The sequence below is a fragment of the Esox lucius genome, chromosome 22 (assembly GCF_011004845.1).
Source record: "Esox lucius isolate fEsoLuc1 chromosome 22, fEsoLuc1.pri, whole genome shotgun sequence".
Taxonomy (NCBI): Eukaryota; Metazoa; Chordata; class Actinopteri; order Esociformes; family Esocidae; genus Esox; species Esox lucius.
Window position 1 is genome coordinate 25,027,147 of NC_047590.1, and position 22,692 is coordinate 25,049,838.

Consider the following 22,692-nt stretch of genomic DNA (forward strand, 5'->3'; position numbering starts at 1 on the left):
AGTGAATGTGCCTAGATAATGAGAACAACAGAAACCTCTCTGTTTAGATTATATCTCTGTAGGTTGTGCTCTGATAACCACAGGAATGTGGTAACATTGGGGTAACTGTCTTGGAAACCTGATCTTTGCTAAGCCAACGTTTATATTAGCTTGTAACCAATATTACAATGAGAAGAGATTGAGTGAGATGAGATTGTGTAAAGAAGACCAGGTCCTTAACCTCATGAACAAGACTATCTAATGCTGCAATAAATAATTGAATTACTCTCTCCTTTGACAACCGGGTATTCGATAATTATTTCAACCACTATACAAAACGGCCGATTTCTACCACATGTAAACTAAATGTCTTCATACACACTTGTTTGTTACTTTGCAGTGGTTTTGAGTAGTGCTTGAGCATGTCCAAGTTTCACGGCTGGTGAAACAGACACTTTCTTGACAAATAGTGACGCAGATAATATATTCAAACGATAATCCACATCCCCTGCCCCCGTAAGACAGAACTCGTCTTTACCACAGACAATCCTTACCTTTATGTCAATGCTGTTTAACATGAGTTTCTCTTGAAAGAAGATATCACTATGAACGGGACCGATAATGTCAAATTTTGTACTATCCGCTGAATAGGCAGCCCTTTTCATGAGTCCATCATTCTAGCCTGCAGGGTCAATAACATCCATGTGACCTGCTGCGTCCTTTTAAAACAAACCTGCTGAAAACTGTGTCTTTAATGTATCACATCCATAGTTCAGAATGCTCTCTATAACGGCTCTGTAGGGGTATGTGTTGCTACTCATTAAACGATCACCCAAGGAGACAAGCACTAGTGAAAATAGGGTGGCTATCGGGTAGTTGATAACCCCAACACATGCTCCGGCATCAATATTAATTCCGTCCGGTTAAGTGACTTTTACACGTAGGTACAACTAAGTATTGTTTAGATCAATGTAGTCTTAGCTATTTCCTGCAATAAGGAACTCCAGAGGGTCTGCATCTGATATTGCTGATAGGGTTGTTATTTCAATGTACTGGTGCTGGTCATACAATTAGAATATCATCACAAAGTGGTTTTCGTCCAGGCCGTGGAACACTGGACCAGCTCTATACCCTCTACAGGGTGATGGAGGGTTCATGGGAGTTTGCCCAACCAATCCACATGTGTTTTGTGGATTTGGAGAAGGCTTTCGACTGTGTCCCTCGCGGCATCCTGTGGAGGGTGCTTCGGGAATATGGGGTCCTGGGTCCCTTGCTAAGGGCTGTCAGGTCCCTGTACGACCGAAGCAGGAGCTTGGTCCGCATTGCCGGCAGTAAGTCAGACTTGTTCCCTGTGCATGTTGGACTCCGGCAGGGCTGCCCTTTGTCACCGGTTCTGTTCGTAATTTTTATGGACAGAATTTCTAGGCGCAGCCAGGGGCCGGAGGGTGTCAGGTTTGGGGACCACACGATTTCGTCTCTGCTCTTTGCGGATGATGTTGTCGTGTTGGCCCCTTCAAGCCAGGACCTTCAGCATGCACTTGGACGGTTTGCAGCCGAGTGTGAAGCGGTGGGGATGAAAATCAGTACCTCCAAATCCGAGGCCATGGTCCTCAGTCGGAAAAGGGTGGCTTGCCCACTTCAGGTTGGTGGAGAGTACCTGCCTCAAGTGGAGGAGTTTAAGTATCTAGGGGTCCTGTTCACGAGTGAGGGAAGGAAGGAACGGGAGATTGACAGACGGATCGGTGCAGCTTCTGCAGTAATGCGGTTGATGTATCGGTCTGTCGTGGTGAAGAAAGAGCTGAGCCGCAAGGCGAAGCTCTCGATTTACCGGTCAATCTACGTTCCTACTCTCACCTATGGTCATGAGCTTTGGGTCATGACCGAAAGGACAAGATCCCGGATACAGGCGGCCGAAATGAGCTTTCTCCGCAGGGTGGCTGGGCGATCCCTTAGAGATAGGGTGAGAAGCTCGGTCACCCGGGAGGAGCTCAGAGTAGAGCCGCTGCTCCTCCACATCGAGAGGGGTCAGCTGAGGTGGCTTGGGCATCTGTTTCGGATGCCTCCGGAACGCCTTCCTGGGAAGGTGTTCTGGTCCCGTCCCACCGGGAGGAGACCCCGGGGAAGACCTAGGACACGCTGGAGGGACTATGTCTCCCGGCTGGCCTGGGAACGCCTCGGTGTCCCCCCGGAAGAGCTGGAGGAAGTGTCTGGGGAGAGGGAAGTCTGGGCATCTCTGCTTAGACTGCTGCCCCCGCGACCCGGCCCCGGATGAAGCGGAAGAAGATGTATGTATGTATGTATGTATGTCACGTTTAGGCAAGAAAAAACTTCCGCATAGGATACACCTGTGTATCCTCTAGGGGTGGAACGGTACACAGAAGTCACGGTTCGGTTTGTACCTCGGTTTAGACTTCATGGTTCGGTACGATTTCGGTACAATGGAAGGAAAAGCAAAACAAAAATGCAGAAGGTATTTTTATCAATTTCTTAAGCCTTGTACTAAAAAAAAAGTTTTATTAATAAGGGCATAGAACCAGTTTATTTTTAGTCCACTGACAATAGTTTTATATAATTAGTTTATTAATTAAATTAATAAAAAAGACAAAAAGACCTTGCAATATGTTTGGTAATATTACCTTAATGAATTAAAAATAATTTGCTATATTTCAGATCAATATATTTGTTTTCCTTAATTCTAATTAACTCTAACTTTATTTTCATCTGAATTATAGGTTAATTGATTTCTGTATAAAATATTACTAACATTAAAAACACATTTGATTTTCTTTTTTAGTCAATGTATGTGTAGCTTAAAAATAAACAGATTAGTGCTCCGAGGACAATAAATTAAAACCAATGCAATTAAAACCCACAGACTGTTTTGAAATGGGGTTGGATATATGTTTTGCAAATTAAAACAGTGTGTGTGTGGTTGGGTGACAGTTGTAGTTTGCCGTTTTAATGATGTCCTGTATGAAGAAAATGACGGAAAATGTTTCCACTGTTAGAACAGCTGGAGGAAGTGTCTGGGGAGAGGGAAGTCTGGGCATCCCTGCTTAGACTGCTGCCCCCGCGACCCGGCCCCGGATAAGCGGAAGAAGATGGTATGGTATGGTATGGTATCACAAAGTTTATTTAATTCAGTAATTCCATTCAAAAGGTGAAACTTGTATAATTTATACATTCATTCCACACAGACTGATATATTTCAAGTGTTTATTTCTTTTAATTTTGATGATTATAACTGACAACTAATGAAAACCCCAAATTCAGTATCTCAGAAAATTTTAATATTGTGAAAAGGTTCAATATTGAAGACACCTCTAATCAGCGAATTAACCCAAAACACCTGCAAAAGCCTTTAAATGGTCTCTCAGTCTAGTTCTGTAGGCAACACAATCATGGGGAAGACTGCTGACTTGACAGCTGTCCAAAAGACGACCATTGACACCTTACACAAGGAGGGCAAGACACAAAAGGTCATTGCTAAAGAGGCTGGCTGTTTACAGAGCTCTGTGTCCAAGCACATTAATAATAATAATAATAATAATAATACATGGGATTTATATAGCGCTTTTCAATGACCCAAAGACGCGAAGGGAAGGAAAAGATGTGGTAGAAAAAAAGTGTACAAGCAATAGGGATAACCGCACCCTGGAGAGGATTGTGAAACAAAACCCATTCAAAAATGTGGGGGAGATTCACAAAGAGTGGACTGCAGCTGGAGTCAGTGCTTCAACACATACAGACGTATGCAAGACATGGGTTTCAGCTGTCGCATTCCTTGTGTCAAGCCACTCTTGAACAAGACACAGCGTCAAAAGTGTCTCGTCTAGGCTAAAGACAAAAAGGACTGTACTGCTGCTGAGTTATGTTCTCTGATGAAAGTAAATTTTGCATTTCTTTTGGAAATCAAGGTCCCAGAGAGGAGAATCCACGTTGCTTGAAGTCCAGTGTAAAATTTCCACAGTCAGTGATGGTTTGGGGTGCCATGTCATCTGCTGGTGTTGGTCCACTGTGTTTTCTGAGGTCCAAGGTCAACGCAGCCGTCTACCAGGAAGTTTTAGAGCACTTCATGCTTCCTGCTGCTGACCAACTTTATGGAGATGCAGATTTCATTTTCCAACAGGACTTGGCACCTGCACACAGTGCCAAAGCTACCAGTACCTGGTTTAAGGACCATTGTATCCCTGTTCTTAATTGGCCAGCAAACTCGCCTTACCTTAACCCTATAGAAAATCTGTGGGGTATTGTGAAGAGGAAGATGCGATACGCCAGACCCAACAATGCAGAAGAGCTGAAGGCCACTATCAGAGCAACCTGGGCTCTCATAACACCTGAGCAGTGCCACAGACTGATCGACTCCATGCCACGCCGCATTGCTGCAGTAATTCAGGCAAAAGGAGCCCCGACTAAGTATTGAGTGCTGTACGTGCTCATACTTTTCATGTTCATACTTTTCAGTTGGCCAACATTTCTAATGTATTGGTCTTAAGTAGGGGAGTAACGAATCATTTTAACAACGATTCGATTCGTATCACGATTGTCGATATGATTCAAGGCCGATATTGGTTCATTTAGAACGATACGATCCGAAACGATTCAGTGACTTGAAATCGATTCAGTAACTCTTTAGGCAAAAATTCAACCAGTGTGACTGAAATAAATACCTGGATACTGGACAGTGCAGGTGAAGTTTCCTAGATTCCTGTTGTTTCTTGTAAGGGAATCAGGTATCAATTAATTATGGATATGAACAAACAAGTAAACAACAATTAATGGCAAATGCACATTTTATTTGAATTAAGTGCAAATAAAATGTGTTGTGTGAAATCCCATGGCGCCTTAGTAGGTGGTTGGAGAGATTTGTCGTGATTTGTACTTTACTTGATTTTTACATATCCTACAAACAGCGAGCGACTTATTTAGAACATGCCCGTCTTTGCAAAAGCCAAAATGTTTCCACACACTGGACCGCAATGGTGGCTTGATAATTTCTCGCTTGTCGGCTTCTCCTCTGCCATCTGCCATGCTATGTTTTGTTGTCTTTGCGCTGCTGCTGGCGCGGGGGACGTCACGGACAGGCAGACTGAATCGAGTAACGTTTATCGTCTTTATCATTAAAAGTGCTAAGAAAAAACATTCATATAAAGTCTGGCCTACTTAAATCCAATGGGTTATTTCCTAGTATCGATACAATCAATTGATTACATTTTAAAACGATGTTAGATCGATATATGTCGTCCGGAAGGCCAACTTGCTGAGCACAGATCGATGTAGTTGGATCATAGGAATATAAATTGATACATCGATGTAGTAGATGGATCGTTACACCCCTAGTCTTAAGTAATATTCATATTTTCGGAGATACTGAATTTGGGAATTTCATTAGTTGTCAGTTATAATCATCACAATTAAAAGAAATAAACATTTGAAATACACTCACCTAAAGGATTATAAGGAACACCTGTTAAATTTCTCATTAATGCAATTATCTAATCAACCAATCACATGGCAGTTGCTTCAATGCATTTAGGGGTGTGGTCCTGGTCAAGACAATCTCCTGAACTCCAAACTGAATGTCAGAATGGGAAAGAAAGGTGATTTAAGCAATTTTGAGCGTGGCATGGTTGTTGGTACCAGACGGGCCGGTCTGCGTATTTCACAATCTGCTCAGTTACTGGGATTTTCACGCACAACCATTTCTAGGGTTTACAAAGACCCCTTAATGATGAAGAACATTTTGTGTTCTGTGACGTCGCCCGGCATGGCGCAGCCAGGGCCCCACCCTGGAGCCAGGCCCGGGGTTGGGGCTCGTTCGCGAGTGCCTGGTGGCCGGGCCTTTACCCATGGGGCCCGGCCGGGCCCAGCCCAAATGAGCGACATGGGGCTGCCCTCCCGTGGGATCACCACCCACAGTAGGGACCATAAGGGGCTGGTGCGGAGAGGATCAGGCGGCAGTCGAAGGCGGGGGCCTAGACAACCCGATCCCTGGACACGGAAACTAGCTCTAGGGACATGGAACGTCACCTCGCTGGCGGGGAGGGGCCTGAGATCGTGCGTGAGGTTAAGAGGTTCCGACTAGTCGGGATCACCTCTACGCACGGCTTGGGCTTTAGAACCACACTGGAGTTGCCCATGGTGAGAGGCGTCGGGCTGGTGTGGGTTTGCTTATAGCTCCCCAGCTCTGCCGCCATGTGTTGGAGTTTACCCCGGTGAACGAGAGGGTCGTTTCCCTGCGCCTACGGGTCGGAGATAGGTCTCTCACTGTTGTTTGTGCCTACGGGCCGGACGGCAGTGCAGAGTACCCGACCTTCTTGGAGTCTCTGGGAGGGGTGCTGGAAAGTGCTCCGACTGGGGACTCTATCGTTCTACTGGGGGACTTCAACGCCCATGTGGGCAATGACAGTGACACCTGGAGGGCCGTGATTGGGAGGAACGGCCCCCCTGATCTGAACCCAAGCGGTGTTCAGTTATTGGACTTCTGTGCTAGTCACAGTTTGTCCATAACGAACACCATGTTCAAGCATAAGGGTGTCCATCAGTGCACGTGGCTCCAGGACACCCTAGGCCGCAGATCGATGATCAACTTTGTTGTTGTTTCATCTAACCTGCAGCCGTACGTCTTGGACACTCGGGTGAAGAGAGGGGCGGAGCTGTCAACTGATCACCACCTGGTTGTGAGTTGGATCCGATGGCGGGGGAGGAAGCTGGACAGACTCGGCAGGCCCAAGCGTACTGTAAGGGTCTGCTGGGAACGTCTGGCCGAGTGTCCTGTCAGAGAGATCTTTAACTCCCACCTCGGGCAGAGCTTCGACTGGATCCCGAGGGAGGCTGGAGATATTGAGTCAGAGTGGACCATGTTCTCCACCGCCATTGTCGAAGTGGCCGCTCGGAGCTGTGGCCGTAAGGTGTCGAGGCGGCAATCCCCGAACCCGGTGGTGGACACCGGAAGTAAGGGATGCTGTCAAGCTGAAGAAGGGGTCCTATCAGGCCTGGTTGGCTTGTGGGACTCCTGAGGCTTGGCTGTCTTGGCTGACACGCCTGTGCAACATCACGTGGCAGTCGGGGACATTGCCTCTGGGATGGCAGACCGGGGTGGTGGTCCCTCTTTTTAAGAAGGGGGACCGGAGGGTGTGTTCCAACTATAGGGGGATCACACTACTCAGCCTCCCCAGGAAAGTCTATGCCAGGGTTCTGGAGAGGAGAATACGGCCGATAGTAGAACCTTGGATTCAGGAGGAACAGTGTGGTTTTTGTCCAGGCCGTGGAACACTGGACCAGCTCTATACCCTCTACAGGGTGATGGAGGGTTCATGGGAGTTTGCCCAACCAATCCACATGTGTTTTGTGGATTTGAAGAAGGCTTTCAACTGTGTCCCTCGTGACATCCTGTGGAGGGTGCTTCAGGAATTTGGGGTCCTGGATCCTTTGCTAAGGGCTGTCAGGTCCCTGTACGACCGAAGCAGGAGCTTGGTCCGCATTGCCGGCAGTAAGTCAGACTTGTTCCCTGTGCATGTTGGACTCCGGCAGGGCTGCCCTTTGTCGCCGGTTCTGTTCGTAATCTTTAAGGACAGAATTTCTAGGCACAGCCAGGGGCCGGAGGGTGTCAGGTTTGGAGACCACACAATTTGGTCTCTGCTCTTTGCAGATGATGTTGTCGTGTTGGCCCCTTCAAGTCAGGACCTTCAGCATGCACTTGGACGGTTTGCAGCCGAGTGTGAAGCGGTGGGGATGAAAATCAGTACCTCCAAATCCGAGGCCATGGTCCTCAGTCCGAAAAGGGTGGCTTGTCCACTTCAGGTTGGTGGAGAGTACCTGCCTCAAGTGGAGGAGTTTAAGTATCTAGGGGTCTTGTTCACGAGTGAGGGAAGGATGGAACGGGAGACTGACAGACGGATCGGTGCAGCTTCTGCAGTAATGCAGTCAATGTATCGTCTGTCGTGGTGAAGAAAGAGCTGAGCCGCAAGGCGAAGCTCTCGATTTACCGGTCAATCTACGTTCCTACTCTCACCTATGGTCATGAGCTTTGGGTCATGACCAAAAGGACAGGGTGAGAAGCTCGGTCACCCGGGAGGAGCTCAGAGTAGAGCCGCTGCTCCTCCACATTGAGAGGGGTCAGCTGAGGTGGCTTGGGCATCTGTTTCGGATGCCTCCGGAACGCCTTCCTGGGAAGGTGTTCTGGTCCCGTCCCACCGGGAGGAGACCCCGGGGAAGACCTAGGACACGCTGGAGGGACTATGTCTCCCGGCTGGCCTGGGAACGCCTCGGTGTCCCCCCGGAAGAGCTGGAGGAAGTGTCTGGGGAGAGGGAAGTCTGGGCATTCCTGCTTAGACTGCTGCCCCCGCGACCCGGCCCCGGATAAGCGGAAGATGATGGATGGATGGACAAAGAATGGTGTGAAAAGGGAAAAACATCCAGTATGCGGCAGTCCTGTGGGCGAAAATGCCTTGTTGATGCTAGAGGTCAGAGGAGAATGGGCCGACTGATTCAAGCTGATAGAAGAGCAACTTTGACTGAAATAACCACTCGTTACAACCGAGGTATGCAGCAAAGCATTTGTGAAACCACAACACGCACAACCTTGAGGCGGATGGGCTACAACAGCAGAAGACCCCACCGGGTACCACTCATCTCCACAAATAGGAAAAAGAGGCTACAATTGGCACGAGCTCACCAAAATTGGACAGTTGAAGACTGAAATAATGTTGCCTGGTCTGATGAGTCTCGATTTCTGTTGAGACATTCAGATGGTAAAGTCAGAATTTGGCATAAACAGAAATAGAACATGGATCCATCATGCCTTGTTACCACTGCAGGCAGGGTGGTGGTGGAATGGTGTGGGGGATGTTTTCTTGGCACACTTTAGGCCCCTTAGTGCCAATTGGGCATTGTTTAAATGCCACGGCCTACCTTAGCATTGTTTCTGACCATGTCCATCCCTTTATAACCACCATGTACCCATCCTCTGATGGCTACTTCCAGCAGAATAATGCACCATGTCACAAAGCTCGAATCATTTCAAATTGGTTTCTTGAACATGACAATGTACTGAAATGGCCCCCACAGTCACCAGATCTCAACCCAATAGAGCACCTTGTTGAATCAATGCCACGTAGAATTAAGGCAGTTCTGAAGGCGAAAGGGGGTCAAACACAGTATTATTATGGTGTTCCTAATAATCCTTTAGGTGAGTGTATATCAGTCTGTGTAATGAATGAATATAATATACAAGTTTCACTTTTTTAATGGAATTACTGAAATAAATCAACTTTTTGATGATATTCAAATTTTATGACCAGCACCTGTATGTATTCTTCTCAATAGATGTCTGTGTGAAAGGAACTGTGAATAAATCTGTTTTCATACATTCACCAGACGGTGTAGGAGTGCCATCTTCTTAAAATATATTCTTAATTAACTTTGCGGAGTTCCATTTGAGTGTCATACTTTTAACAGTGGCTCTTGTTTTTGTGTCATTCTTGCACTGTTTACTCTTTGGTAGGCTCCTCGTACCAGGTGGTCTCTTTCTAAAACCTCGAGTCATCCGTCCTGCTGTTTTGTTTGTAGTGACATAACACTGCTGACAACTTCGCCAACTATATTCCTCACTGCATTTTTCAGATGTGGTTTTGCTATTGAGAACCCACGTTTCAGCAAAGGTATTGCCATCCGGAAAAGCCCTCGAAACCATCATACCCTGGTAAACAATTACCGGCCTGTGTTGTGTAGTTTTCAACGTACCTTTGAGGATCATTGTGGAGTTTGAGGCTGCATCTTATAGTCTAAAAGATTGTTTGACGGGTCTGTAGTGTGTAGATGTAGTGATTGTATAAGTTAGTGAACTGTTATAAGCTGTTGTAACCAATGTAGATGTATTGATTATATAAGTTAGTGAACTGTTATAAGCTGTTGTAACCAATGAAACAAAATATTAAATGTCTGTAATATGAGCCGAAACTGAAGGAGCAAGTAGGAGAATAGGAAACCCTGGTTAAGCAGTTGCCGGGGAGAGAAAGATTTAGTATGTCTGTTTTGTGAGAAACAGGACACAGGTTAGAGACACACACACACATAGTCTGACAGGCCAGACAGATACCAGGAGGAGACAAGAAGATACTTGCAGTTATCCTATAAGGAATAAAACTGGGATTGGGCCAATGGCACACACTTTGTAAGTTAACGCCTCTATCTTTTGGGCGTAGTAGAAGTATAAAAATGATGTTTTGAATGTTGATCCTTAGACATTGTGCGGCGACACGTGTCTCCAGAAGCTTCTGTAATAAATGGACGTATAACTACGGTAATTGCCCTGACTCCCTGTGTTTTATTCTCCTTTCCAACAAACCAACTCGGGGAAGTGTTATACTTCAACAAGTGTAATTTTGCAATCACCTTCCCCACTATGAATGAAACCAGCTGATTCTGATCAGATTTTATTTCAATACAGATCTCATCAAACTAACTCTTACTAAGGGTCTTACTAAGGGTTACGCTTGTCATACGTCACTGTGACAACTTCATTATTTTTCCCTGCAATATGTACAGTTCTCAACAGTAAGACATGACTGTCACCAACTCGTTGATAATCAATTATATCTGTGTAGATGTATATGGTGTAAACCCTGCCAGAATATCTGTGGGGAATGGCCCGTACCATGGGGTGTACCAACCGATCGCCTGGTTTTAAGCCTAATAACTGTTCGAGTTTTGCACAAAATTTCAAACTAAAATGGGGCTCTCCTTTTAGAAACATTTTATTTTTTAATTAATCGTACCCCGCCCATACACCATGTGGTTTTATATAAATGTTGATGTCTGCCGTTGTAATAACCGGTGTTAAGTTTATATTTCCAAGTTGTTGTGTTTCGAGTCATGTAGTTCAAATATGTTGTTTTCTCCCCATGTAAAAGTCTTCTATGTATGCGGGTATTGGAATTCTATCAAAGATGCTTCCCAATCACCTTTCAAATCTATACCTTTGGCAAATTGTGTATTTTTGTATAACTCCAAATGGAATTGTTCGGATAGACATGTCTCGACGAGTTACTAGGCAGAACGCCGTCACCCACGCTGATTGCAGTCTGTGTATCCTGCAAATCCTGGAGTTTTATCCAGTTTCTATGTCAAGGACTTGTCCGATGGTATCCAGCTGTTGAATATCTCATGCCAACCAAGCCATTTCACAAGACCCATTTTCTTCCCCTTCTGTACTTTCTCATCCAGAACTGCTTCCACCTTAAAACTTTTATTCTTAGCCACTATTATTTTCAGTAATTCCTGTTCAGAAAAGGTCCCAACTATCACATCACCATTGTAATATTTTAGTCTATATACAGGAGTTACCTGCGGAATGCATTCTGTTATTTTAAAATATTCATCTGTGTAACATTTTTCATAGCCTTTTGTAAACGCTCCTCTCAACTTTGAGAGCCTCACAGTATCCTCAAACCGAAACTTGTAACTTTGATTACCATTTCTCATTATTGTTGTACCATACATGTTCTTGAAAAGTAGTCTAACATTTTCTTCACAAACTTCAGCAGCCTTCATCTTAATAGACCGATGGTAGCTATGGTTGTAACCATGAACAAAATCCTGAATAAAATCAACATAGCGATGAGTGTTGGCAGCTGTGAGATACCGCCACATTCATGATTTAATGGTTTTATTAAATCTCTCAACAATACTCGCTTTGACATAATTACCTGTTGTACTTCTTGTGAATTAAAAAAACTCCTTCCCCTTGTCTGTTTGAACTTTTTGTGGTGTTCTTCCTTCTTTTAATATCAATAGCGCTTTTATTTCTCAGCACACTAATTCATGCGTATTTGCTTAATACATCTATGCATGTTAACATACATTTAATGTTATTTTCCACACTAAGCACTCATGTCAACCAAATCCAGCTGAAATTGTGAATTTATATCATGAACAATAACTATTTCTTTGAACATGTATAGCTACAGGCCTGTGTAGCGTGTATGTATCCTTGGCGAGTAGCCAGTCTTTTGCCTTGCCATTTTTGAGGACCTCCCGGTATTCTCAAAGCACAGTCTTTTCAAACCCTCTCCACCCACATAAGCACTAGGGTTTGCCAGGTCGTAGTAAATACTTTTCATAACATGTTCAAACTTCGTACAGCATTTGGGCAATAATGAGAAGTAATACATGTTTAACATTGTTTTATTTGAGTTTTCCAAATTACCCGTCATCCAAGAAATTCAGAAAGGTTACACAAACATTCAGATTTCTGCTGAATAGAAATTCTGTAAACAATTAAGAATTACATTCTACATCCACAAACATTTTACCACACAATCATCTGTTATATACGTAAACAAACATAACAGGTTCCGAATTTTAAAGTCTTTGTTATAAGCATTTGAAAATGTTAGTGGTTTATACATTAAGTTGTTTAGAGCCTTTGATTCAACACATTTTGACAACAATTGCATCCAATCATCAGATGTGTTTATTCTGTCCCTCTGTGTTCTATAGTATGGTAATAATTCGTTGGTGCACTTCTTTATTTTCCCACTAGAGGTCAGTATCTCCGTCAGTGTTTCTTTGGGGTTCCTCTTCTATTATATATTGCGTGCGCTACACGGAGCTCTGTGGTGATGTGCAGAGGCAGCAGGCTAAAAGTTTATTACACGCAGTGTAAGAAAATGTCCAGAGGTGCTGACATGCTTCACTTCTCTCATACCTCTTATATCTTTGGGAAGCTTGACATGCCATAATCTGTAAGTAATTAATAGCTAATCTTGTTTTCTAAACGTTTTGTTACCTTTCTGTTACTTAAGAGGTTATTTTAACTCTTACAAGCAAAAGGTTGCTAGTGATCTTAGCCAAGCTAATGTTGCTAGCTTCTGTTTAGTATGTGGTCGATACTAACACTGCTTTTCACACTATACAGGTCGTTAGGTTGTACATTCAGGTTGTCAAAAGTAAAACAATTAGCTTTGTTTTACGTGTAGCTTTCACCAAGGGTTGCTGAATTCATGTTCTACTAAATATAACTAAAGAGTAAAGTCCTGTTATACTTTTACAGTAACAGCAATAAATGTTGGGATTACAGATATGTTGAACAGTATTTTGATCTTCCTGTGAATCTGTGTGCTGAAACTGCAATTAACTGTAGCATATTCTGCAACCACATGGTAGCAAGCTGACACAAACTTAATTATTTAAAATGTAATCTTGTGATCCTTATATCTTGAATTTTGATCTTTTCCAGCATTTGAATTCACAGCAATGTGTCTTGGTTTGTTAAATGTATTTTTAACACATTTGTTTGTATGTTCACAGTTTTACAAATCAATCAAAAAAGAGAGGTCTTCAGTAATGGCACTAAGAAGAAAACTGTGTTCTGTCATTCCTGGAATCATCTTCTCATATTGTATGTTTAGCTCGCTGCATAGGCTGAGTAGCCATACACTCAACCGAGGGCAGAAGAGTGTTCCTGACCATTTCCATATGCAGTTGTTGCGGTTATTGTGGAGAATAACCACAACAACGTTTTCCAGAATCATAACCATAATCATAATTTTGCTTTGATGATCTTTAAAACTTTTGGTGCAAGGCTTTTGGTGTCCAATTTGTGATAACTCTTGTTAGCATTTGAAAGGTATGACAGATTCAGAGGTCCTAGCTAATCACCAAACCAGTCAAGCCAATGGTAGTTTCTTGTTGGGTATGCTGGGGAGATCGAGCTGTCGGGGTCCGGGGGTCCGTAGAAGGCTTCAGCATTTCATCCCAGCAGTCACACAGCCAATCCTCAGCCTTGGGTTCTTCAAATCTCGGCTTGGTTGTAATCTTGAGACATGTTTTGTGAATTCTTCCGACTGATTGATAGTCACAGGAGGTCTGTCTGTTTTTATGCTGTGTTGAGGACTGTGTTAGCTTAAGGCGGAGATTCAGGGTCTTACGTCAGTTGAACAGTCTGCAGTTGCAGTCACTATCTAACCCGCTGACATTTTCCGGAAATAGTTCCAATCTAACAGAGTCATACTGCTTCATTCCCTCGACAACTTTAAACAGTACATCTACCGTATTATGTGTGCCCTGTTTTGGCCCCAAATAAAACACTTTTCGAAAGGTGTTCCATAAACTGGCATTAAAAACCATTTGATCAGTCACACCGGCCTTAAACTCTTGGCCTTTGGGTAATTAAAAAAATGCAACCTCTGGTATCTCTGGGTTGAAAATGTATCCACATGAAATGTTAACACCCACCGGTTGTAGGACATCTGTTGTAGCACTTATCAGAACATAAAATGCTGGGGGTTATAACATCGCTGAACCCTGGCGCCCTTTTGTTGAAAACCAAACATCTTGCCTCTGTTATAACACTTATTGCCTGGGAATTTATCATTCCAGAACTAAGACCCCATTGTTAAACATCAAACATATCGCACCTGTTATAACACACATCCGGGGTGCACATTGTAAAACATCAAACATGGACACAGCAGTCTAATCATAAATTACAAAGTCACCGGACATGCATACAACATTCCAGAAGTTCTGCACTAACACATGTCATACAGGAAGTCCATACGTCACACCGGAAGTCCCACCCAGCAAACCGGATGTCCCGCCCACCTGTCAAATCAATATGGAAGCCCCGCCCACCAAAGTGACACAATAAATTACCAAAGTGACACAATGTACCCTACATTTACTACTAGTATAAGCTATGAGAAAACGTTTTTGATAGTACAGTAGTTTTTGGACACGTATTTGAATTGAACTGCTCGAGCTCTGTATTTCACCACCTAAGTAATACAATCCTATAGTAAAACTAAATTACACAAATTCCAAAATAATCCAACGGGTGGCAGTCTAAATTCCCAGTTAACAGATGATATATTGCATACAAGGCAAAATATGTTAAATTTCCCTCTAATGGATTCTTTTGAAAAAAAAATCTGATTAGCTAGAATAAGTTCTAGAATGCATATTGATTTCTAATATCGGGACAGTAGAATGGACATTCATTTCTGATACATGATTGATTTTGTGACTGACTGTCTGACTACTAAGGATGCACAATGATATCGTCACGACATCGGTATCGGCAGATAAAAGCTTAAAATGACCTTCTTCGATATTAATATTCCTGCCGATGAGCCTTGCCGATAGGGTGGCGTGTTTACTATGCGCACGTGACAATCGTGAACGTAGCATAAGTGCCAGCATCTTAGACTGTTGGCTGAGTGGAATTATTTAGAGATCTGTAAAACAGATAACAAACTTGCTATTTGCAGTATTTGTGATGCGAGGAGGCGTAAAACAACACTTCAACACTACAAATATGATTACACATCTTAAGAGCAGTCATCCTGAGCAGCTCCAAGACTTTTTGAAAAGTAAGAAGGAAAAAACGCCAGCAAAAACCCATCAGCAGCCTCTACTTCAGTCCTTTGACAAAGCTAGAAAATACAGCAGCGACCACCCAAAGGTAAAAGAGCTTAACGACAAAATCATTGAATTTATTGCTCTTGATAACCAGCCATTCAGCGTGGTAGAAGACGTTGGCTTCAGCAGGCTAATGACGTACCTAGAGTTGCGGTATGCTATGCCTAGCATGCGCTACTTTTCTGATGTGGCCTTACCTGAACTCCAGAGTGTTGTCGCCAGTCACATTGAAAGGCTCCTCGCCAGCGCTAGTCACATTAGCTTTACCACGGACATTTGGACATCAAGCTTGTGTCCTGTTAGCATGTTGAGCCTCACTGCCCAGTGGATAGACAAAGACTTCACCCTTAAAAAAAGCTGTCCTACAATCACAGGAATGCTCCGGTTCTCACACAGCAGCTGCAATTGCACCCGCATTTGATAATATGTTTGGGAAATGAAAAATAGAAAGAGAACCAGTACATGTCGTGCTACGTGAAAATGCCCAAAACATGGCTAAAGTCATGGTGGAGTTTGGTGTGGCAAGTCTACCGTGCATGGCACACACGCTGCAACTAGCGGTGCATGAAGGTGCCGTGTCAGATGGTGTGGCCGTGGGAAGGAGAATAGTTGGACATTTCAAGCACTCCCAGCTGGCATACAGTCGGCTGTAGGATGTACAGAATGAGCTCGGAACGTCGGTAAAACGACTTCAACAAGACGTCGCTACCAGATGGAATTCGACATTTTACAGTGGTGCAAAAAAGTATTTAGTCAGCCATCAATTGTGCAACTTCTCCCACTTAAAAAGATGAGGCCTGTAATTTTCATCATATGTACACTTCAACTATGAGAGACAAAATGAGAAAAATATATCCAGAAAATCACATTGTAGGATTTTTTATGAATTCTTTGGTAAATTCTTCGGTAAAATAAGTATTTGGTCATCTACAAACAAGCAAGATTTCTGGCTCTCACAGACCTGTAACTTCTTCTTTTAGAGGCTCCTCTGTCCTCCACTCGTTACCTGTATTAATGGCACCTGTTTGAACTCGTTATCAGTACAAAAGACACCTGTCCACAACCTCAAACAGTCACACTCCAAACTCCACTATGGCCAAGACCAAAGAGCTGTCAAAGGATACCAGAAACAAAATTGTAGACCTGCACCAGGCTGGGAAGACTGAATCTGCAATAGGTGAGCAGCTTGGTGTGAAGAAATCAACTGAGGGAGCAATTATAAGAAAATGGAAGACATATAAGACCACTGATAATCTCCCTCGATCCAGGGCTCCATGCAAGATCTCACCCTGTGGGGTCAAAATGATCACAATGATCACAATACTTTTTTACCCCACTGTATATGATGTGAAGCTTGGTCGAGCAGAAGAGGGCACTAGGTGCTCATGCTGCTGATTTTGAGCTTCCTGCAACTTTGACAGCAAATCAGTGAGGAATTCTAGAAAATATGATGCCCGCTACAAAGACCGGTACTTTGACGTGGAAAAAAAGAGGAGTGCTCGCGACCTGTTGCTAAAAATTTTGGATGACATGAGCGACAGTGCAGCTTCCAGCACAGAGGATCCCCCAAAGAAGAGAACCAAAACAGGATCACTGCTGAATATGTATGGAGAAATTCTGGAGGAGAATGTCATGTTTCTCCAGAATTTCGGGGGCGCGTCACAGGTAAGCATCTAAACATGCCCAAATGTAGTATTATTATTTCACTTTAGACCAAAAGCATCCTAATTAATAATTCTAATTTCTCGATTATTATTATGCAATGTCATAACATAAATAACAGTCTATCATAAGTCAGCCTGTGTATTAATAATACACGTGCAACTAATAAATCATTATTTCTGGAGAAGAAAAACAGTGCTCTGTTAATGCCTAAACAGCAATCTGTTAGTGATATTTCGGTATTGTGTTACTTAATAAGTCATCTCATACCTGGCCGAACCCACAATTCCCAGGAACGACAGTCCTTTGGAGTACTGGAAACGCAACCAGGCCCGTTTCCCTGCCCTCGCACCTGCTGCACGCAAATACCTGTGTGCCCTGCACAAGCGTTGACAGTGAACAGCTGTTTAGTGTAATAAGGTAAAGAGTACAGGAGAGAGACTTGAATTTCTCTTCAGTAAAATTAAAGTGTATATACATCAGGGGAAAAATGTGTATATATCGGTATCGGCCTCGACCAAAATGAGTCTGAAAATATCGAATATCGGCCAAAATCCAATATCGTGTATTCCTACTGACTGCCCCTTGTTAAATAGCGTAATGGTTAGAGAAGTGGACTTGTGAACTGTAGGTCCTGAGTTCGTATCTCCTTGCAGGCTAAAAGCAAGGTACACATTGGCCCTCATTTATCATACTTGCATAGAAACGGGCGTATATGTTGGCGTAAGATTTTGCTTACACTCCTCTCACCGCCTGATTTATGAAGATGTGCGTACCTTTAAAATCCAGGTGTACGCAATACCTGCCCTTGATAAATGCTGCGGCTGAAAACAATCGCCATTAGAATAACACGCCCCTATATATTCAAGTCTCCGCTTCCCCCACGCCCTCATTTTACGCCATGGACACACGGAAGACGGCAAAAAAGAGAAACTTCTCTGACGTGGAGATTGAGACGATCACCAGGGAGGTAGAAAGAAATAAAATTGTTTCATTTGGCAGTTTAAAAAGCGGAATAAAAGATGTGATGTGGAGTACCATTCATTCACATTAATAATTGCATGACAATTTGTAATATTCGTCTTATTATTTCATGATATTTATTAATGACGTTTGTTATTTAGAAGAAGAATGTCGTTATTATTATTATTTCTATTATTATTTAAAAGAAGAAGAATGTCATTTTTATTATTTTGTCAGTCTGAATTATATTTTGGTAATTTAAAGCCTTTTATTACTGAACCCAGTCCATGCGCAACTGCCAGGCCTAACCCTGAAACATCATGTAAAGCGCACAGGCTCGCATTTGAAGGAATACATATAAGTCAAATGCTTTGGTAAAGTCACACAAATGAAACCTTGAAGTCCATGTTGCACAAAAATAAACACTGAAGTTTGTAATTATGTTGTTGTTTTTTTTACATTGGGTCATAATATATATCTTTTAGTTTGTCAGTGCATTAAGATTTTTTTTTCTGCGCATTTCCGCACTAACTCAAAACGTGCGTACACCACCTCCTGAGCTGGCGTAGGATTTGGGAGTGCCGTACGCCAACGTCCATATTGATAAATCTCAAAGTCACCGTGGTTTTGGGTGTACGCCAGGTGTACGCTGGAAATTTGGTGTACGCACTTTTGATAAATGAGGGCCATTGTGAATTATTCCGTATTGACGTAAACTTTGCTGTCTAACACCGAAACCTGAAATTGTATACAGTTATATTGCGACTGTTTCTGCCATGGAAAAGTTCATCTTCAGTCTCGCTAGCAATTGCTCAATTCTTATGATTATTCCTAAGAAGTTAGTAGACACCAGTAAGCCTATTACTGGCTAATAAGCTGTTCAAACGGCAGGTGGCAAAAGCTAACAGCTCATAGACGCTATTTCTGGTGGAGATACTTAAACTTAATAAGAAACGTTAGTCCGTTTAACACAATGCTCAATAGCGTTTAGCAACTGGTGAAATGCATAATGCCGTGGCGTTATGGTTAAAGACAGCGCCTCCCACATGGAAGGCTCAAGTTCAAATCTATTGTGAACAACAACATTTATTTATTTTCACGCTTCTCTCATCGTTTCACAAGTTAATTATCATCACCTTTCTTGATAGTTATTGTATCAATGTCATTCACGAATGAAAGAAAAAAGTATGTTGTTATGCCATGAAAGAAAAAAAAATTCTTATGCCATGAAATGAAATAGCTTTGACAGGCTCGCTAGCAATTGCTCAATTCCTATGACTATTCCAGTAAATTAGTAGATACTGGTAAAGCCAGTTAGTAGATACTGGCTAATAAGCTGTTAAAACGGCCAGTGGCAAAATATGATTTTTTTCAAGATAGAAGCTATTCTGACACACGTTTTGAATGTAGAGTTCTCTGGAGTAGTGGTTAGCGACACAGCCTTTCACGTGGGCAACCTGGGTTTGAATCTCCAGAAGGCAATACTTTCTATTGGGTTCCGGCTGAACTAGGCTTGCCTTGTTTATTGTTATTAGTTGTATCAGCTAAAAAGTTCAATAAAACGTATAAACATGAAAGTAGTCAACATTTTAATAACACAAAGGAAATCTCACAGATTTTTTAAAAGGTTCCTTGCAATTATTTTTCAAATACAGTTCAAGATTTATAGGTACATAAGTAATTAATAATTAGGAAAAATAATTTTCTTGTGTGTTTGGTAATTATTTAACCTTTATTTTAGTTAAAATTGTAATGTCACACCAGAGGAAATTTTTAAGGCACTGGTTATGGAAACCGGTTATTAAACAGAATATAAACTTCAAATTGAAAGTAGCCTCAAATTACTTAGTTTATTGCAATTATATATTTTTTTCCCTTGGAATTTTAATACATACACTGTGTGCACAATTATTAAGCAAGTGAGTATTCTGATCGTATTATTATTTCTGTGCACATTTTCCAACTCCAAACCATATAAACTTGAATGCTCATTGGATTTAATAATTTTCAGGTAATACGTATTTTTGTAATGAGGGAGGGTGTGGCAAAAGTGAATAACACCTTATATCAAGGTGTGCATAATTATTAAGCAGCTTCATGACCTCAGGTATAATGGGCCTACAAAAGAGATTAAAACTGACACTGAAAAGTCAATTTGTAAAATGCCTTTCTGACGGATGCAATACTATTGAAATAGCTAAACTATTGAGGCGTGAACACCGGACTCTCAAACTTTTTGTTGCGAATAGTCAACTGGCGTGCAAAAAATGCATTGAAAAGAAAATATGCAAATTAACTGCAAAAGACTTAAGAATAATTAAACATGAAACTACAAGAAACCCATTATCCTCCAGTGCCACCATATTCCAGAACTGCAACCTACCTGTCCAGAAGTACAAGGTGTCAAGTGCTCAGAAACATGGCCAATGTCAAGAAGGCTGAAAAAAGACCACCACTGAATAAGATTCACACATTGAAGCGTATAGACTGGGCAAAGAAATACCTGAAGACAGATTTTCATAGGTTTTAGGGACAGATGAAATGAGAGTGACTCTTGATGGACCAGATGGATGTGGCTGTGGCCATCACTAATGGACACAAGACACCACTTTGAGTCAGGCGCCAGCAAGGTGGAGGAGTGGTACTGGTATGGGCTGCTATCATTAGTGATGAGGTAGTTGGACCTTTTCGGGTTGAAGATGGACTGGAACTCAACTCCCATACCTACTGCCAGTTTCTGGAAGATACTTTTTTCAAGCAGTGGTACAGGAAGAAGTCCTCTGCATTCAATAAGGCCATGTTTTTCATGCAGGACAATGCTCCATCACATGCATTCAAGTACTCCACTGCTTGGCTAGCAAGCTCAAAGCCTCAAAGATGCCCAAATAATAACCTAGCCCCCTTACTTACCTGACTTAAATCCAATTGAGAACTTGTGGACCCTTCTCAAACGTGAGATTTACAGTCAGGGAAGACAATACACCTCTTTGAACAGCATTTGGGAGGCTGTGGTTTCTGCTTCAGCGAAAGTTGATCATGAACAGATCAAGAAACTGACATACTGCATGGATGGAAGGTTCATGGCAGTTATTGAAAAGAAGGGTGGCTATATCGATCACTGAATATTTTAAGGCCAAAAATGTTATTTAATTTTTTTTTGTGTGTTACTTATTTGTTGTACTTAGAAATTATTTTTGTAATTTAATTACCTAATAATTCTACACAATAATAATTGTGTAGAATAATTGTGCACACTTGTATTCCCCTAAGAAAGATCAAAACTAATTTTCTCTTTGTTAAACATTCAGGTTAGATGTTCAATTATATTTTGGATTGACTGAGAGCATCGTGTTTGTTCAACAATAAAATAAATCTTGAGGAAAACGATTTGCCTAACAATTTAGTTAGTGCAATATGACAACTACCCATATAAAGCTAAATTCACCGCAGTTACAAAACGTCTCGATTGTCTCCGTTTTTCGCAAAGCCTCGTTCTGCCTATTACTACATCACAATGCAGGGAGCGTGCAAGACCAATACAAATGACTTCACAAGTTCGAGCAGCACGAGAGAAAGTACCCTTCAGTCGATTCTAATGAAAGGGTTGTAAAAGCTATTCAATCCGTAAAAAATGAACGGACCTATCTAACTACACTGCTGAAATAGATTTGTACTCTAGTTATTTCTTGGGGTACAGTATTTCAGCTTGTCCAATCTTGCCTAAGTTTCGTGTTCTGGTACAAGCAACAAACCAGCAGCGTACACCGAAAATACAAATGTCCAGGACGGCATGAATACACCTAGATGTACAATGTTTTAAAATGTTATTCTGGTGTATATTAGGGTTAACACTGGTTTGTTGCTTACAACAATAAGACAAAAGCTAAAATACTGTACCCCAATTAACTACAGTAGAGGAATACACAGGTATTCCTTTCAAAGACGCAGCAAAAATATTTAGCCAATACATTCAAATGCTAGATTTACCGACAATTAATAAATGTTGGACCGGATGTCTAATTTTATAATATATTAAAGTTGCATTTACCTGAGACGTTTGGTGGTTAATGTTGAAGTTGATCAGATCAACGATCTGCGTCTTGTGAGCAACATTAAAGAAACACTTCCGGGTCACGAAAATCTGGAATTTTTCAAAATAAAAGAGACCAACGAATTACTTAAAAACTGAGATAAATTGAGTTTATTAATTGTTTGAGAACATGTACCTCTCAAAACATTGACAACAATTCAAATATGATCATATTTCAGATTAATTTCGATAAAAAGTGGGTGTTAGTGGGTGTTAAAACACGTTCCAAGGGTAAAATTCAGACAATGCCAATGACAGAATATGGAATACATATTGCCTCATAACTAATAAACTATTGAATATTCCACAGAGAAAGCAGTGTAGGAAATGTCCAGGAGAATGTGTAGAGTAAGACAAACCTGTCAAATCATAGGGAACAGTGTGCTACATCTAGCAACACAATATTTCCACACCCTCTTTTTCCACAATGCAACTTAATGGATATCAAATACATATTGACTCATACAGAAAAAAATATTCTATACGCCGCAGTGAATGTATTGTAGGAAATGTTCAGGAGACTCTATAGAGTAATTATATGCAAAGAAATCAAGGGGCACTCTGTATTTGCAATT

General features: G+C 42.0%; 1 protein-coding gene across 2 annotated transcripts in view; it reads right to left on the reverse strand.

Annotated features, from left to right (window-relative positions):
* n6amt1 (N-6 adenine-specific DNA methyltransferase 1) overlaps nt 1–22,151 on the reverse strand; it is a 33,680-nt gene extending 11,529 nt beyond the window's left edge. Inside the window, exons 1-2 of one of the 2 annotated variants that reach the window (XM_013133084.2) lie at nt 22,076–22,132; nt 17,335–17,442 (exon numbers count right to left, since the gene is read on the reverse strand). The gene's annotated coding sequence lies outside the window, so the exon portion shown is untranslated. Of the gene's footprint in view, nt 1–17,334; nt 17,443–22,075 lie in introns of both variants that reach the window. The other variant, XM_013133085.2, reaches the window with a different exon arrangement.
* Between the last annotated feature and the right edge of the window lie 541 nt (nt 22,152–22,692).